The sequence below is a fragment of the Pezoporus occidentalis genome, unplaced genomic scaffold (assembly GCF_034315485.1).
Source record: "Pezoporus occidentalis ecotype Australia unplaced genomic scaffold, CSIRO_AGI_Poc_V1 ctg28, whole genome shotgun sequence".
Classification (NCBI taxonomy): Eukaryota; Metazoa; Chordata; class Aves; order Psittaciformes; family Psittacidae; genus Pezoporus; species Pezoporus occidentalis.
In genome coordinates this window covers 4,608,985-4,628,775 of record NW_026914718.1, presented here as the reverse complement: position 1 = coordinate 4,628,775, position 19,791 = coordinate 4,608,985, and the positions used below count along the sequence as shown (strand labels likewise).

Here is a 19,791-nt window from a genome sequence, read left to right as displayed (position 1 = left end):
ATGGAAAGAAACAGAATTAGAAGACCTGTACTTTGCTGAATGTGGAGTCCTTTGGTTAAATGGATTGAATTGGGTATCTTCACTGACACATTTTTAGCAGGGCTTACAGTACAGAAGTTTTGTGCAGCAAATAGGAAATATCCTGAAAACATACAAGAAACATTCAAACCATATATATGCGGAACAGAATTTCAGCTGCAAACACACCCCAAACCCAGGGTTCTTAAGATCCAAGGATTTGCCCCAATAACACTGTATGTATTTGAGAAACTCCAGTCTTCGATGCAGAAACATCTTAACGCCTGCATAAACTGTTCCTCCTATCAGGGAAAACTTCAGTGTTGCCAGTTGCTTGAAATGGCTTTAATGTGAAGTAGGTGACAATCAAACATAGCAATAAACTGTGAATTGCATGTGTTATAAATGATTTACATATCTGATCACAGGAACTGCAGAAGTATGTTAGTTGCAAAACATCATTAACAACCTCATAATTAATCTAACTGGCACTCTGTTGGAAACTTTGCCTAGCTCTGTGGACTTTTCAGCATCCACATCTTTGAATCTTTTTAGACTATTTGAAAGAAACCCCAAGTATTTTTACTCAGTATTCATTAAAAGCCTAATGAGTGTTACAATAAATTATTTGCTTCTTCACAGATTCATTTCAGCACTGACTTATTTTACCACACTGATAAAATCTGTCTCCATCTTAAATATTTTTCAAGCTGCCTCAGGATCTGCCACTTCTTCCCCCCCCCCCCCCCCCCAAGTTTGTTTCTTTCTTTCTTTTCCTCCAAGTGTCTTAGATGAGGATCTCTTTATCTCTGCCCCAGGCTTTATGCTATAGCAGTCTTGAATGGCGTATTAGAGTCTATTTCTGAGTACTGGAACAATGTCTCTGACAATATGCATTCTGGCACATTCCTCTAGATGAAATTTCTATGTGCTTCAGACAATAGACAATGTTAGGAGAGTTGGACAGACAATAAAGAGCAGCAATATTCATCTGATCTTCTTGGAAACCATTTTGGAACTGCAAGCAGAAGACGACAGAAGGCAGAAATACATGAAGTTACTACAAACTGGAAAGGAGCTGTAAGGTTGAAGATTTTATGAAACAGGAAGAGTATTGTACTTCCTCTGGACAGACTGACCCATTCAACTGAACAGCAATGGTAACAAAAAACAAGAGACCCCAGAATCATGGATTTAAGCCATACTAATCAAAACATGAAAACACAAAAAGAGTATAAAATGATTTCACTACCAATATGTGCATGATGCTGGCTTCCACAGTAAAACACAGAAAGGCAAGCAGGCAAGACGAAGGGGAAGGGGAAGAGCTAAAGACTGTGAGTTACCTGCAATCTTATGGCTGGTGCTGTGCGGGATTGTGTTCAGGATATCATCACCAGAAAGTCTCTCTATTTTTACAGATGTTTTATAGGCATCAACCATATGAAAGATTGATAGCCTTAGTCGCATGTGGCATCCATACCATATAGGGGTTTTGATAGCAACAATTTCAGAAGCAGAACAGTTTCTCTTATTACAAATAATTATGGGTTTTGTTCACCACCAACATGTTTACAGCTTCTTCACAGTCTGTCAGGCCCAAACAACTTACTCCAATCCTTCTACAAGTTACAGAAAGTCTTTGCACACTGTTACTGCCATAAACCTTTGAAAAGCTGGATATTAATTTAGGTCATAGGTATAGAGGAATCTCAGCTGCCTTACTCATTAGTAGCGGCAAGGGCTCATTTTCTCTAAAAACATCTTGATAATTAAATTACTGGAAAAATATACTTCCCTTCCTGTAAAATAGCACCTTCATTAAAAAAACATTTCCATGAATTAATCCACTCTGTGAGGGTTAGAGACCTTACTCTGAAGGCGCATTTGTTTTAAATCAAGGGCTTTCAGTCTGTTCTTGACGGACTTACACTCTATGAGGTCCAAGACAGTGGACTAAAATAAGTTATTTCATGTGCTGCTCGGCAATCTACGTATGAAAGTTTATAATAGGAAACCCTATTTCCCTATTATAGGAAGTCCATAGCAGGGGGTTGGAACTAAATGATCTTTAAGGTCTCTTCTAACCCAAACCATTCTATAATTCTATGAAACATGTAAATCTGATAACCAGACAAGTAAAACCTACTGATTTATGCTATCAACTGCAAGTGTTAGTACAACTTGATCAATGCAATCACTTTAGTCCCTTGCTCATCAGTGATAGTTTACTGGTAAAACAGACAGGGCAGCCTCTGTCAAGTCATTCCAGAATCAGCATCTTGTGTGTTACTACTACATGAGAACAGGATAAGAGGACACAGTAAAGAGACAAAACAGCAATGATAGGCAGTGTTCCATTGAGGATGTCTTCTCTGACCAAGTCTCAGCTGCTATAAGAACTGGGGAGGAAGGTGGCAAGAGAAATAGAGCAGTAGGAACTACAGCACGTGTTTTGAGGAAGCATTCCCATTTCATCCATTAATTGTGGTGTCTCAACTTTGTCATCTTACTAAACTGCAGTTATTTTGTTACCTTTGTCCCCTGCTCCCTTCCCTAACCCCAAGTTTTTGCTGGCTTTGGTCCATGTGTCACAGGAGTTACATAAGGATTGTTCTCGAGAGTGACTCTCCTTTTTGCCCACTGAGCACCTATGCTGTAGAGCACTACAGATCTGCCTGTCTCAAAGGGGACCTACAGGAACAACCCAAAGAGTAGCAATAAATAAAACCACCTTGCTAAAAAGACTCTTTTTCAAAGCCACCCAGCTAAATAAAACCAAAGAACTGTATTAGCACAACCTTGGAGAATTTCTGCTAAGGGGAAGAAAGAGAATACCTCTTCTTAGAAGCCCTGCTTGTTGTTCACACAGGCACATCAAGGGGATACAGCATGGTCCTCGCACGAGCTAGTCTGTGCTCACAGCTTCTTCCACAAGTGAATGGCCACGTTACCCCAAGATCCAACACAGGCTGTTCCACTCATCTGTACTCAATAACTATGGTGGGTCTTCCTGCATGCTCCTGATGCTGAAGTACACTGTACTGTGCCAGTACACCCAGGGCACCTCCCCTACCTCACAGGCCAAATTCTGCTCCTGGTCCTGGACTGGTAGATCCCAGCATGCCCAGAACTGTGCCAGTGGGGAATTTCAACCTTGTTACACTTCTTTACTCCAAATCTCAGTGTGAGAACAATTCCACATTTTCACTACAGAGTTGTACACATTCCACAGAAACATGTTGCCTCCTTACAGCTATCAAAGCTGGAAGGAGCATTATTTACCCCAAACAGACAAAGTCTTGGCATTTCATATCCCCTCCATTTCAGTGTGCCTGTTAAAAGAAGAAGTTCCCATTTGGAGCTAGACAGGTTTCTCCCTGCAACTAGGTACTAAACAATGGCACTTCTTCCACTTCAACTCAAAAAACAAAGGTGCTGCAGGGATCACCCAGAAACACACTTGTTGGAGCGGATCCAGAGAGGGCAGTGGAGCTGATGAAGGGCCTGGAGCACAAGTGTGATGAGGAATGGCTGAGGGAACTCCGGGTCTTTAGAGTCTGGAGAAGGGAAGGCTCAGGGGGGACCTTATCCCTCTCTACAACTGCCTGACAGGAAGACAGAGCCAGGAGGAGACTGGTCTCTGCTCCCAAGGAACAAGTGACAGGACAAGAGGAAATGGCCTCAAGCTGCAGTAGGGGAGGTTTAGATGGAGATGAGGAACAATTCCTTCCCCAAAGGGTGCTCAGGCATTGAAACAGGCTGCCCAGGGCAGTGTTGGAGTCACTGTGCCTGGAAGTGTTCACACACCATGTAGACGAGGCCCTCAGTGACATGGGTTAGTGGTGGCCTTTAGCTGTGCTAGGGGAATAGTTGGACTTGATGACCCTAAGGGCCTTTTCCAACCTGGTTGATTCAATGATTCTATGAATTCCAGAGTCTGTTCCTGACACCTATTGGACATTGGACCCAGAGGCTCACAAAAGAAATATCAGCGATTCAGCCCTGAGTTTTTACACGTGTATTTGCATCTGGTATTAACAACATCTCAAAGAAATTCCCAGTCATTCTGAGGACTGTACTTCCTAAAGAATAAATGGGGGGAAAAAAAAAGGAAGAGAATATAAAATGTGAAGAAATTGTTAATCTACAGATAAGTACCCTGGGGAGGGCTGCTTCCCCACCAGGATTTCAAATTTAAATACCAGTGTTTCTATGCATTTGTTGTTTGGATACATAGAGCTCAATAGAAAACCCACTGAAGTTACCCCTTTTGCTTCACAGTGAACAAAAACTATCACTACCTGTCATCTCCCATGTCTGGGTAGTCACAGGCATTCAAGCACCAGGAAATAAACTGCAACAAATCATGAAGTTAGCTTAAAATCCACTTGATTTCCTAAATTCCAAGCACTATAAAGGGAAGTGGGATTGTCTGGATATTTCTGGTTTCAATTCTTATTCTTTTTGAGTTCAAGTGCTAACATTTTAAGTTGCTCTGCACAAGGCTGAGGACTAGCCCTTTCTTTAGTAGATCTGGATGTCTAACAGGCCAGCTTCCTGTGGGTGTAAGAGCTGCATTACCACTCAGTTAAGCTGCATACAACTGTTTCTGTTTCCAGGATTGCACATTTTGGCATTAGAGACCTGTGATCCTGCAAAGATTTATTATAACCCCCTTGTTCACTTCGATCGCTCTAAATGGTTTGATCTGAATTTCTCCTTGGGGATTTCTCACAGGGCATAAATTCAGTCTCTGCAGGAGCAGTGTCAGGCAGCAGCAGGCACAGGGCTGTGCCATGACCCACAGATGACCCAGCACAAGCTATGCCTTCACTGACAGGATGCAGTCCTGCAGGGCCTGACCATGGGGCAGAGCCAGGTGGTCATAGCAATGAATACCATCAACAGCCTCAGATGAGGCAAAGTCATCGGCCAGTTCCAGGGTCCATCCATAAGACAAGGGCAAGAGCTTAAGCACCACAATATGGGTCTGTCCAGAAGGACCTTGACAGCTATGGGCTTCAAGGGAAGGATCAGGCGCAGTTCTGATCCCATGAAAACAAAAGAAAATTGCTGCCATTGACTTCCATGAGGTGAGGATCCACCTGATCTCTTTCTTTTCCAGGTCCTGGGACATGCACCTCAAACACCCTTAGGTCAACTATGAAATAAATAGATAAGAATGATAAAAGTTAACCAAAGCCATACAGCATTCAAAGCACCACACAGTCACTGCTGTTATGGATATTAGCACTGTATCAACCACTAACAAAATAAAAATGACTGTTGTGTTTCTGGCCAGCACTGGAAGGTTTTGAAGCTTTTTTCCTAAGGCTAGCTGCTAACAGTGCCATGGGAGTGCTCACACACTGCCGTTTCATTGCAAGGCTAATACTGAAAAACAGTAAAAATCTGCATTTATAAAGAGCTATAAAGGCTAAGGAAAAGATTCCTCTTGTGTTTGGCAGGTTTTGGCTCAAGCAGGGAATGCAGTTTTCATGCGCGAGAGTGATGTTGCCCTCTGCTGGGTAATCCACAAGCAGAGGAAAGACTTCGCTCTTAGGAGTCTCCACAGATTCAAGCAGAAGCAGCCCACACTTCCTGATAGCAGAATCATTGCAAATACCATGTGATTTATCTTTGCTGCACCCCAAGGAGGAAGGAGCACACTGTTAGCCTCTTGTAACAAGTGAAGAGACAGGAGGCACGGGAAAGATGCAGTTTCAGTCCTCATGTCTTTGTTGAATACGGTCCATTGACTTCCAGTGCAGAATCAGCCCCATCCAGCTCTCTCAAGGTCATGTAGAACATCTGTAGGCAAGTTAAATAAAAAGGAAAAAAAAAAACAAAACAGAGAGAGACTCTATGTTTCATGACTCTCAAGTTTTAACCACAAGATTGAGAGAAAAAGACAATCCCTCAAGTATTTCCATTTAGTCCTTAAAACCTCTAGACACCAATTACATAGTGCAGGCTATGTCAACATTAATTCTCACCTATATTCATTTATTTGGTTTTCCTCCTTTCATGGAATCAGATTTAATTTTTTCTTAAGTAACAGATAAATTACCAGTGTCTATATTATCAGCACCCTATTAAGCGCAGGAATCCAGCTCGATGCCACTGGGACATTGTAACATTCCTATCTCATCAGCCATCAGACTAGGGTCTAGGGAGTGAAATTTATCAAATGCCATTGTACAGTGTATCTGGAAGGATGATAAACATGATTAAAATTCATTTCACCAACACAATTGCTCATATGTATTTGATGTCCTTTTCCTTGGAATGGTTAGACAAATTGCACAGTTCCCTAAAATGAAATTTGCTCTCGGATTTTATACAACGTGCCCTGATAATACAAATCAATATTTTGACAAAACACATTTTTGCCTGAAGATGAAGTATAATGTGTGATGAAATACATTTAAGTGCTTTATAATTTATCCTGAGAGCACAATGCATTTGACCAAATGTCATATATCATTCCGTAGAAAACTAGGGGGAATATATAATCTCTACTCCTTTAAGAAGCAACTGCCTTGAGAGAGTCCGCAATTAAACACTTACCATTCAGAAAACATTTCAAATAAAGGATCTGTGTGCAACCTCTGACAGATATTTGTTGTTCTACACAATTTTACTGCAAGATCACAGGGTGTTTTGCAGTATCATGTTCTCTAATTCCTTTCATTTTTAAGACAGAGTACATTATCTTCTGTTTGTTAACTTACTTTTGCCATGGACTCCATAAAGCTTATTTACACATACATATAAGGTGAGTGTAAGTATAGGATAAGGGGACTCAAAAAACCCCCAAAAGTTTCTGTGGACTTTTCACATGCTGTGTGACTCTTATCCAACATCTGTAATGAATGAGATGTTTTCCTCTGGAATTGCCATGTCCTAGACCCATTTGGCTATTCACTCTCCAAGTGCCTCTCCCTATGGAGCCCAGAGGGAATAAAAATTTCACAGGCAGCAGTGGCATAGATAGAAATGTAAAAGCTGGTAACTTAACACATGCCAGTTCCTAAATCCAGTGCATCACAAAGGCATCAAGAACATTTAGGAGCCCGATTCTCTTTCATTTCACAGGGGCATACAACAACCTATGGGTCTTAGTGGGTCATGACATCAGGTATTATCTGATGGTAAGGCAAATACAAGGGTAGGGATTTAACGTTTGGCTGAAATACGAATCAGTTGAGGTAGTACTTAATGGGAAGACTCTGTCACTCACCAGTCAAGACTCACCAATACACTAAATAAAACAAGCCATGTATTTTCATAAAACCACAGAATGGTTTGGGTTGGAAGGGACCTTAAAGCTCATCCAGTTCCAGTCCTCGCCACAGGCAGGGACACCTTCCACTAAAGCAGGCTGCTCCAAGCCCCATCCAGCCTGGCCTTGAACACTGCCAGGGATGGGGCAGCCACAGCTTCTCTGGGCACCCTGTGCCAGCATCTCAGCACCCTCACAGGGAAGAACTTCTGCCTAAGAGCTCATCTCAATCTCTCCTCAGTCAGGTTAAAGCCATTCCCCTTGGCCTGTCCCTACAGGCCCTTGTAAAAAGTCCCATTCCAGATTTTTCGTTGGCCCCTTTGGGTATTGGAAGACTGCTATAAGTTCTCCTCGGAGCCTTCTCTTCTCCAGACTGAACCAGCCCAGTTCTCTCAGCCTGGCTCCAGAGCAGAACTGCTCCAGCCCTAGCAGCATCACTGTGGCCTCCTCTGGACTCACTCCAATAGCACCACGTCCCTCTTGTGTTGTGGGCCCCAGAGCCCCACTTACTTTTTTGCTTATTAAGGTTTGCTCTATGTAATAACATGTCTTACTGCATTCTCATTTACTGCTCTCTTGACCAAAACAGCCTGGCCTTTAGACTTTACAAGGAGTTTATCAGAATTCAGGACCCAAGTGCCCAGACCGTGATCATTACACATGAATTGTTTTCACCAAGGCCAAGATATGAGCTTGTTCAGGCAGTACACAAAGATCTGTTGCTAAAACATTTCCCACTCAAAATGCAGTTGTTCTCCAGTTAGGAAGTAATCACTGAAAAGCAGACCCCTACAGATGACACACTGAATTTTATGTTCACAGAAGGTTAATATATTTTCCATCCACAGTGGAACTGTTTGTAATTTACAGGCAAAAATTCAGCCCTGGTGTAAGCAAGTGCAGTTCTTATTGATCTCAATAGGAGATGCACTGATTTATAGCGGGGCTGGTTTGGCATCACGTCTGTTTAGCACTAGAATGAACAGTATTACAAGGCAGGGCATAGGTGCAGCACACGTCAAAAGCTTTTGCATGTGAAGATTAAAATAGCCTGTCTCCACAATAGCAACTCTTTTGGGCTGGAGAACACAACATGTGCCAATATGATTGCATAATGCTTTGCATGTCTCGGGGTTCGCTACTCTGAATAGTTCCATCCTGAATAGCTGCTTAATATCTCTGTTACAGTTACTGTATAGATCCTCTATCTAGCAGCAGCTGCAGAGCTCTGCTCAATAGATGAGCCCTGTATTCACTCTCAAAAGCACAAGCCTGTAGGAGAGACTGAGGCAGAGCTTCACGTGAAGAGCCCTGTGGCTTACGCTGGTTTGGTTTAAAGAAAAACACATTTTTTACACATTTGGTTTCCATTTGTTTGAAACAGTTTTGTAGCCTAATAAAAAGACCTATAGTTTCATAAAAGGAAGTTAACTGGTTGTCTTTGGGCAGTAAGAGACTTTTTCATTTATTACTGGGTTACTCTAAGGGCATTAACTACAGAGCCCATGGGCTCTGTTATAGAACTGATTTGGTTTGCTTTATTTTGGTTTTAATTACACTGTGTTTTATTTATATAAAAAAAAAATAAATCCCTAAACAAACAATCACCAGTGTGAAAATACTGTATCTGGGGCCTTTTGTATTACACTGCTTGTGGCCTGGCTTGTAAACCATCACATTGTCCACTGCCTGTCTGCCTCCTGGCTGGCTGCAAACTTACCCAGCAGGTTCACGGTGCTGGTGTTCCAGGTCAAGCTCTCCTTCCAGCAGCAGGAAGGGATCTAACTTACCAACACACTTTCACCTTCCAACAGAAAGAAATCTGGCAGCCTGATCTCACCTTCCAGCCCTCAGACCCAAGGGGAAGGCAATCTGTCTCAGCTTGTGTTTTGGCAGGGGGACAGGAAGGGAAGTAACCTGTCCGCTTCTGCCTACCCACTGATAACATACAGACCTCAGGATGGCCATAACTTACCCAGTTAGCCACAGTGCCTGCCAGCCTCAAAATACACTCTAAAGACTTATCTGAACTAGATGATCACAGCACACAGCTCAGGAGTAAAACACAGGCACAAGGAAACACATATGTATGTATGTTTACATTACTGTCTTCTTCAAGACAGCAAGAGCAAGCCACTGTGTATAAGCATAAAACATTGGCAGCCATCGTTCACCTCATAGGTATGATACAGAATAACAATTATACTGAAAGCTTAATTTCCAGGAACCTAGCCTGTTCCTTCCTTTTTTTGATTAGACTTTTCCATATAATGTATACTACCTCAATGAATCCACTTCAAAGTTATGACTAGAGTGACTACTCAGTGTTGAGCTGTGTTAATTCAACTGTACATCAAGGGACAAATTAAGATGAGGACACAGTCCAGATAAGTAGAGTAACAGCCCTGGAAAAGTACATGAAAAGCTGAATGCTTTGCTCAAACACATAACCTATAAGAACACAAAGAGATGGAAGAAAGGGCAAAGTCACCCAGGGTCTCTTTAACAGGCACTTTAGCCATTGAATCCACAGTCATGGATCTTTTTGCTCCTACCTAATACCATGCATTTTTTGGTGCTACCTTCTCAAATCCTGTCCTACCAGGCAGCATCACTGTCACATCTTCTCCCAGAAGCATTCAAGGAAGCTAAAGGGATTTAGTTCCTAAGCAAAACTCAGGCCAGCCTGTGAGTCACACTGGAGTTGAGTTTGGAGGAGTGCTGTAGTAATGTGGGAGAACTGTACAAACCCTGGAGCTATTCTCAGCTATAACCGTGATGTTTACAAAACAAAGGCATTTTGAAGACTGGATTTTATCCTGGACTATGGGAGGCAGTGGAAAGGGTCAGAAAGGACAGAAGAGAGACATTTTAGGTAAGAAATCGAGGATATGTTTGCCTTAGTTTTGGTTGCCTTTTTCTTTCAGCTAACTAAACAGGCAGAAGGCATATGAAACTCATACCCAAAATCTGAGACCCCATCAAGTAAACAAGCTACTAGAAGGCAGATTATCCTTGATATTTCCATGGGGAAAAGAAGGGACAGAGGATTCTTAGTTGGTTACCAGAGGGATGGACCCCAAACCTACTCTAACTTGTACAGTATACCCAGGATGATAGAACATGCAGTAAATTCTAGAAATCTGCAAATGAATAGCAGTGGAGCCCCAAAATTTCAGCAGCAGTAAATGTATGCAACTAAGGCAATCAGCTCCTCTGGACATTTGGGGCTGTTACAGGTAAGTTAAAAATTGAGCACCTAAGACATTACAAGGAACACACAAAGTATTTGAAAAGGTCATTTGGCTTCAGTATACTACAGGTTGGTCTTGCTCAGAGCAAAGTATTCATCATGTGGATCTGAGGGAAATTCCTGTTATACTAAAGGGTCTGCTTCTTGTCCTGTCAAAGACAGGAGCAAACCTCACTGGCTTCAGCCAAGCAAGAGCAAGGATGATAGCTGCAGGCTTCCTTAAAGCATAGGAAGGTTTTGCTGCGAGTGGAAATCAGGACATGCTGCATGATACACTGAACATGGCACAAAAAGGGGGCTTGCTTTGCAGAGCAATGGAAGACTTTATTTTGTAGGGACCAAGTTCCATATCTGATGCGTCCAGTCAGAGTTTTAAGAAAACTCTCACACATGCATGTCAGCTCTTGAATGATATTGTTTAAGGGTAGAAACTGCGAGCTGTTAGTCTTTAAAGACTAGGCAGACAGGCAAGAAATTCCACCCAGTGATTTATAAGCAGGTGGAAGAGAAAGTGGAAACTTCTGTGAATCTTGGTCGTGATCCAGTTCAGAGCCTTATTTTGATGGAGGGCTCCCTCTTCTGGGCTTGGATTGAAGCAGTTTTCCTGAAGTCCAAATCAGTTGTTTTTTTTTCCAGTGCGATTGAAAGATGGTTTCAACTAGAAAACCAACCAGGGAGACCGCCTCTGTGTGCTCTCATGGCCCAACAGTCACTCCCCACGCTGCGTATGCTGAGGGATCTGGGCTTTGGGCAGCACATCCAACTGCACCTGCCCCACAGGCCTGCTACAGATGCCACCAAGTTTCTAGTTTTAAATGTGAATATTTAAGTTAAGACATTACAAGCACATCGGTGGGGGTTTGCTCTAGCTCGTGATTCCTTTTCTTTGCTTACTAAATACAAGGTTTGGAGAGTAGCATCAGTAAGAAACAGCCTCAGTGCTGATAATTCCTGGGAACTCTACTTCAGGACAACAGTGACTTCAAGTTAAGCAGCTCAAGAAGAAAAATATCTATTTGGCTGGAAGTTCTCCAGTGACATGAAAAATAACCTTTTAGTCTCTTATACAAATCAAAATAGACTTACATGAAAAATCCTCCCTAATCTGTGGGGAATTTCCTCCCCCATAGGAATTCCTTCTGCAAACAGATACTTCCTGAATAGCAGGTGGGACTGCTAGAAACTGAAACTGCAGCTTTGAGTCATTTACAGTTTTAAACAAGAACAACCTGCCTCAGTGAAGATTTCCCTTTAATACACCCAGAGGTTTATACCCCAGAGCAAATGCATCAGTAAGGCTGTGCTACAGATTGTTATCATGGCCAGAGGAGAATTCATTATTTCAGAATAGGATAGGAATGCAAGCACAAGTCAGAGTTTTGCTGAAAATTAAACAGTGGTAATAATAATACATAGTGCTTTGCGGCCTGAAAAAGAGTCACATCTCTCTGGTTTTAGAGAATGGATACAACTATGTATTTTGTTTAAATGGAGTAATAATCCAATTTGAAGTAAATAGTTTACATTTAGCTATGAGGATGTGACAAAAGCTGTACACCCCTTTAGCCGAGAATCATACACTGTTCTAGATACAGGCAGGCTTTTGCCTCCTAACTTTGCTGCTGTCCACAAAACAGCATTCACCCACTCCAGCTATTTCATGGCTTTTTTTACTCCTGCAGATTAGCAAATATCAATCATAGAATCAACCAGGCTGGAAAAGACCTTTAAGATCATCAAGTCAAACCTTTACCCCAGCACTGCCAAGGCCACCACTAACCCATGGCACTGAGGGCCTCCTCTACACGGCGTGTGAACACTTCCAGAGATGGTGACTCCAGCACTGCCCTGGGTAGCCTGTTCCAATGCCTGAGCACCCTCTGGGGAAGACATTTCTCCTAATATCCTAGTCTAAACTTCCGCTACTGCAGCTTGAGGCCGTTTCCTCTTGTCCTGTCACTTGTTACCTGGGAGCAGAGACCATCCACTTCCTGGCTCCATCCTCCTGTCAGGCAGTTGTAGAGAGCGATAAGGTCCCCCATTGAGCCTTCTCTTCTCCATACTCTAAAGACCCAGAGTTCCCTCAGCATTTGAAGAGATGAGGTGTGTAAAAAGCACAAGTTAAAACAAGCAAGCTGCTTAATCGAGCAGCAGACTGGATGGGGAGCCTGGAACAGAGCATGGGCTTCTTGGGAACAAGCTCAGTGCTCTCTGCAGAGGCACAACTGTCACAGAAGGGGTAATTATAAAGCATCCACAGGAACACAGCTACTTCAAGCTTGTGCAGAAATCAGTGTTTGGGGTAAGAGGTCCCCACAGTTTCCAGTACTGTGAAAAATACAGCCAAGAACTATAAGCAGAGTTCCTAACTTCCAACTAATGTTATTACTGTTAATACAAATGTTTTTCCCTTCTGCTGAACTGGACAGCTATAACTTTGGAATGAATTGCCCTGTAGGATTGGGGAGGTTGGAGTAGTACTGTATGATTTTTTAATTGCTATTGTCATAGTAATGTGGAAGGAGAAGAGTTGTGCTGGATTCCAAATTCCTATTACTTAGCTTTGCCAGGAGAAAGATCAGAGCAAATTTGAGCAGTGTTGTAAGAACACGGCTCTTGATTCTGAGAGAATAATTAAACAAATTAAAAACCCTGCTGTTTTCTTAATACTGTGCTGCAAATGAAGAAGTTCCCCACAACTGGCCAAGGCCCCACTCTGGCAGTGTTCAAAGCCAGGTTGGACAGAGTCTTGGGCAACCTGGTCTAGTGTGAGGTGTCCCTGCCCATGGCAGGGGGTTGGAACCAGACGATCTTGAGGTGCTTTCCAACCCAAACCATTCTGTGATTCTGTGTTGGCTTCAGTATTCATTTGTTCTACAAATCTGTTGAAAATGTCTGGAGTTTCACATTTCCCCTGGTACTTCAGAGGAAGAAAAAAGGGATTCATCATTTCCCAGCACAGGCAGGATTCACAGGGTTTTAAGCATGTCAAGTAATTGATGCTGTCCAAAAAAAAAGGTAGAAATCAGGGCAACACACAAACTACACCTCACCTCTGAGTGCAAGCTACAGCTAGCTACGGTATTTAGCTCCTAATCCTTTGTTGCTAACAAAGCATAACAGATGCAGCCAAGTTTGAACCCAAGTGTCAGGGCTGAGCCATGACACATTGACTCATCGTGTTGCCTAAAGTATCATCCTTATAAACAGCTTTAGACTGTCTTTTATGTGCATCTGACCAAGTGTAATGGAGTGTCAGCAGAGCCAAAGCAAACAGCATGGTCTTCTATTAAAGCAATCACATACCCAGATGCCAAACCCAGCACTGTGAGACCTCATGCGAATCTGAGAGTCCCTGGGGAATTTGGGGTTGATGAGAAATACATATAAATATTATAATGTGTGACAGATAGAATCTTGCTTCAATATTTGCTGCTTTATTTAAGAGGAAAGGTACCTATTTTGTTCAGCCCCACAGTCTGCAAGTTACAAGATAAAAGGAGCTCTCAGCAGGAGCAAACTGCAAAACGTATTTGAAAATAAATTCGTAATGACAACTGGCATTAAAGAATTTATTTTCAAATGCACTTCGCAGCCTGTTCATGCTGAGGGGTGCTTTTATCTTCTGAACTGGATGCTGCTGGGCTGAGCAGAGAGAACGAGTTTCCTCTTAACTCTTTCGGTACCACACAAACAGCAGAATCCATCAGGATTTTCTGATCAAGGAATTCTACCTGTGTTAGGCAAACACTGCATTACACGGGCTCAGTTTCTAGTCCCAGGAAAAGCAGCAGATGAGCACAGCTCTCCTAACCGACCATCTGACACTGACTTTTAAGTCAAACAGTATTTCTTCCTTAATATAGTCTCTTAACACCTTTTCTCCACAGACTGCTGTGCTAACAGTGCCTTTCTGGTTAGCCACAAATTACAACAGCTTTACCTACTGACTAGCAAGCACACTGTAGGACCAGAATTTCCCGTCTCCCAGGTGGGAGTCAGCCTCTTGCATTACAAATAGCTCCTTTGTTGACAAGGGTAAGGCAAGCTCTGCTCCCATTTCTGGCATCCATTCTGCTTTGTGTGCCTCATTCCGTTGCTTTTAAGGTCAGAAGACAAAGCCAGATTGCTGCTGAACAACATAGTCCATCCTCTACACCTCAGCCTTGCTGCAGTCATTACTATCCTTTCCCTTTGGGCATTCACACAGCTGCACAGTGAGCCAGGATGGAAAACAAATCCAGCAGAAATCAACCTTTTTGTTGTGAATCCTTCTTCAGCAAAGTAGTTCCCCTGGCTTGTCTGACTACATGGCCAGATAAATGTCACAGAGGTAAAAGTTAGAGGCTGGGAACAAGAAGTCATTCATAGGGATCTGCTGGAGACCTACTCGAAGCATGTGAATTTATGCTGGATTTAAAAAGTAAGTGCAGAAACACAGACTAAAATATGAGCATAAGAGAAGCTTCGATATCACATTCTCAGAGCATAAAGACAGTTGGGATGTGGAGGAAAACACATTACCTGGAAGTATGAACCACCAGGAGGCTGCTCCACGGTGCAAACCTGCCCATTATTTTCATTCCTGGCCTCCTGCTGTTCAATAGGGAAACTAAGGTAACCAAACAGAGAACAAGAAGGGCCCTTCAGAGAGACAAACCTTTTTGATGTCACTAGAGTTGAGATCAGGCTGTAAAACGTAATCCTGCCTCTGTGAAAACTCCATTCCTCTTCTTCTGTGGGCAGAACGGGGATAAAGAGAAATCATCGGAGTACAGGATGTAACTAATAAAAATTACAGGAGGAGGAAAGTTACAACATTCATTTTTGGCCAGATTGCTCTGTCTTAGGGAGGGGGGCAGGTGGGGGGGAAGCCAGAACAGGTATTTGCATCCAAATTTTTGCTCCCAGTTATCCCCCATCAGATCACATACTCCCTTTCATACACCCATACAGCTAGTGTGTCTCATGTTAAAAAGCATTTGTTCTTTGTTCACTATTCCCCTCTGAAGGCTCTGCAAAATTGTCTTCCTTTCCCAGTCTAAATGTGCATAAAGCCTTTCGTCCCCATATTAACGTCTAAAGCAGCAGTTCAACTGTGGCATTTACCCCCTGGCATGTTCATGAGTGGCAGAACAGGTCACCTCCTGCCTTGTATTTGTTCGGCTGAACAAGCCAGCCTCTTCTAGTCCGTTATCACAAGACAGACTCTTCAAGCCCATGATTTACCTATTGTCTTAGCACGGCCTTTCTGGTAAACATCCCAAAATGATGGTCATTGACGTCTTTACTGAAACATCCCTCCTCTCCCTAAATGAAAAAATCTTTCTTGGAATTCAGTACAAATCAGGACAGTGATCTGAAGATGGATGACCTGCCTATCACCAGAATATCTTGATGAGAAGGTTATTCACTCATGTGCCAATAGTGGCAAAGCAACCCTGTTCTTCCAAGGGGCTCACTATGGACAGACAAGGTTTCACAAAACATGTATTGAATATGTGTGAGCTATCCCTGACTGTTTAAACATCCTTCAAACCCATCACAAAGATAAACAGCACATACCAAAGCTACAGGCTGAGCAGGATCCATGGATATCCAAGTCCACATCTAAAAGAATAATCAAGATGCTAAAGAAAGCTCTTGCTTGATCCAGCAGCTGCTATGATAAAGTGCTGTTGATATGGAAAACATGATGTTATCAAGTTGGAGAAAAGGCAATTACCAAAAAGAACCAAAAATGGTGGATGAACCCAATTTACTGGTGTGATATTTACTTTAAGAGAAGCATACTGCTTTGCTCACCAAGATTAAAAAAGGCAGAAAATAGGAGCTCTCCTCACAGCTGCTCTTACTGAGGTTGATAACACGGCTTCCACTAGCTTTAGTAATGCTGATTCCTAAAACAGGGAAAACAATTCATAACAGAGCATACTTTCCTGATACAATTAAGATCATCCTGTGCACAAAATCCATTACTTTATTATGCTACTCACAAGCCACTTTTAAAGCACACAGTGTATTTCTGAGCAACATTTCTGCTTTTCCTCTCATGAGTGGGGCTGCTATTCCTACAGGCAGTGTTGCTGTAGCTGTATTAATATTGCCAACACTTGGAGGGGGTCATACAACCCCCCCCAAAATATGAAGAGAATCTTGAAACATTCTGAACAACTGACAGAAGAAAACAACAACATCATTTTGCAGCTTTCACATTCGACTGAGCTGTGTTCTCCATGGCTCCTGCTGAAGACCTAAAGTGCCCTTGCATAAGCACTCTCCCATTCTCTCATGACCTGCAGGAACTAGGGTACTACAGTGAACACCCCTTACAGAGCAGGTGAGCTCTGGTATCTGTGCCACTATGGCACGTGTTTTTCCATAAATCCTTCCTTACATGAAGCACTCCATTTCAGAAAGGCTCCCAGCGCTGGTGGAGAAGCCATGGCATTATGGGGTCAGATATGCTGCTGGGTAAGCCAGAGATCTCAAGGGTTGAGTAGGGTCACATTATCTCTGAGTAAGCATTTTGCCCTCTGGCAGAAAGCTGAGAGACTGAAGTTTTACAGATAAGAAAATACTTTCATCCACTCCATCCTGGCAAAGTTCAGGTGAGCTCCTTCCATCCTGAAGGGAGACTAAGGCTGTCTTATGGAACAGTGGCAAACATGCAAACAGTGGCAGGAGAAACAGATACAGAAAGGAAAGACCTAAAGGACATGATGCTGTTGAGAGATGAAATGACATGGAAGAAGAATACAGAGTGGAGCATGGAAATTATCATGTTGATAAAAGCCGGAAAAATACCCAAGCCTTCATCTCCTACTAAACATGCTACCAAATCCATGCATCAACTAACCCCGTTTGTCTTTCCCCAGCAGAATACCACTACAAACTGCACATCCATTTTCATAGAATTGCAGACTGGTTTGGGTTGGATGGTACCTTAAAGCTCATCCAGTTCCAACCCCCTGCCATGGGTAGGGACACCTTCCACTACAGCAGGTTGCTCCAAGCCCCATCCAACCTGGTCTTGAACACTGCCAGGGATGAGGCAGCCATAACTTCATATATTACACTGGACTTCAGGGAGGAAAAGAAAAAGTGGTCGAGTCCCAGGTAGTGCTGAAAGTCAGGCCTGAATCACAAAACATGATTTCAAACAGTTATATTTAGATCTTTTGATATGTAACTCAGCCTATCCATAGCTGTATGAAAACCATCCTGACTGTATTTTTTCCCATCTTCTCCAGAGAAGGTCAAGATGTGCCTCATTAACAAACCAAACTGACAAAAATCATTCACTCCATGAAGCCAGCTTGAACATTGAGCACTTGGTCCACGTAACTCTTCTTTCTGTGGAATTTGACTGTGAAGAAACAGAATCTCTGACTTTTTCTCCCAAGCTAATCCCCATGAAAAGGGAGAAAACTCTTTGCAAAGTATAAATAAAGTACCAGAAGGGACACTACCACTGATCCTTTTCCCAGAGCATAAATAGTTATATCTGACATAACATGCCTTAGGGCACCTAGAACCCTCAGCTCACAAGAGAAGAATGAAGTAGTCTCAGCATCCTTCACCTTTCCAGAAAATCTGGTCCTTGCTGCTAACAAAAAAATAGCTTGTTTTCCAAACAGGAGTTTCTGTGTTGTGCAATCTGATTTCACAGGTCTCCAGCACTGAGTCTACTTCTGTAAATTAAACTATTTCCCAATTGACCTCCTTTGGTAAGACTGCAAAGCTAAAAATTGTTCTGCCTAAAAAGATTCTGCAGCTACATTAAGTTTTAAGTGTTCTGCAACTATTTCAGATACCCAAATTAGGATCCACAGCTTTCCCTGCTACACTAGTCCAACAAAGGATACTAGGCAATATGTTTAACATAACCCAGTCCAACCAAGGATCCACCTAGCCTAGTGCTCTGTTTGCAAAGGTGGCCATAAGCTGGTGCCCAGAGAAAGGTAAGAATTTACAAGTCTTTATACAATATGCACATAAAACACAAAGAATATGTCAATCTCTAACACTCTCTCACTTTCCATCTATTTATGAAGGTTACAAAAGCCAAGCTTGACTGTGGTAGCCAGAGGAAGGACGAGAGAGAACAGGTGTAAGTTGAAACAAGGGAAGTTCAGATTGAATATAAGGAAACACCTTTTCACCATGAGGACTATCAAGCATCAGAGCAGGCTGCCCAGGCAGGTTGTCAGGCTCTGTCCCTGGAGGCTTTCAACAAAAGACTGAATAAATCTCTGACTAAACTGGTGGGAGTTGGTGTGACCCTGCTTTCTGCAAGATACTGGACTAGAGACCTCCCGAGACCCATTCCAGGCTGATTTATGCTATGATCCTATGTTTCATCTGAGGATCACACAGGCTGGATGTTGCTTCCATGTATTTAGTTACCATCAATTTTACCTGCAGTCTTCTCTTGAGCCTGTGTGAACTTCTGACAACTAGTTCCTGCACCACCTGACTGTCCCTTGCTTTGATCCTAGCTCCACTGAACTTCATCACCCTTGCTTGCTTTGAGCTGAAAGAAATGTAACAAACATCAGCAGGGGAGGAAAGAAATTAAATTTTTAAAGTTATTTTAGTATCTTTTATCACAGTATTCTTACTTCATGAAAACACTTTTAATAAATACCTTGCACTACATGCCCCAATTTGGAGGTGAGGGAGGCTACATATCACAGCTTGCTTCAGTTACTTGCTATCAAAACCTCTTAACACCACGCCTGCTTGCACAGCACGCACCTTTGGAATACTAGCATTGGATTGTTAAAATGCAGAAGAAGCTTTCACCTCCAGGCACTGCACAGGCACAGAAGTGTAAGAAGAACTGCCTGTCTTACACCTACCAGAGTTCCAGGTGAGAGTCTCCATATCAATCAAGGCACCTGGACTAAATGGGTACAGAGAAAGAAAGAAGTACCTTCACAGAGATGGTATAAGACAGTATCATCACAACCTATCCTGCCCCAGGGATTAGCAGACAGTTTCAATCACTGCCAGGTTTCTGTCAGATATCCTCCAAAACTCTAATGCAGTTAAGGCAGAATTCACTTTTATTCTCCTGACTAAAGATGTTCTGTGGACGCTTGCACAGCTTCTGCATACGAGTGAGCTGAACACGGCTTATCGACAGGTTGTACAAATATCTCTGGTGTGCTGCCACCTCCTGCATTTTAACGGTGAGACCAACCGTCTTCCACCACCCCACAGAGGA

At 42.7% G+C, this 19,791-nt stretch overlaps 1 protein-coding gene across 1 annotated transcript in view; it reads right to left on the bottom strand.

Annotated features, from left to right (window-relative positions):
* Positions 1-763: 763 nt before the first annotated feature.
* Positions 764-19,791, bottom strand: part of CUNH7orf25 (chromosome unknown C7orf25 homolog) — a 31,371-nt gene continuing 12,343 nt past the window's right edge. Inside the window, exon 5 of the mRNA XM_062625384.1 lies at positions 764-5,832. The gene's annotated coding sequence lies outside the window, so the exon portion shown is untranslated. The remainder of the gene's footprint in view (positions 5,833-19,791) is intronic.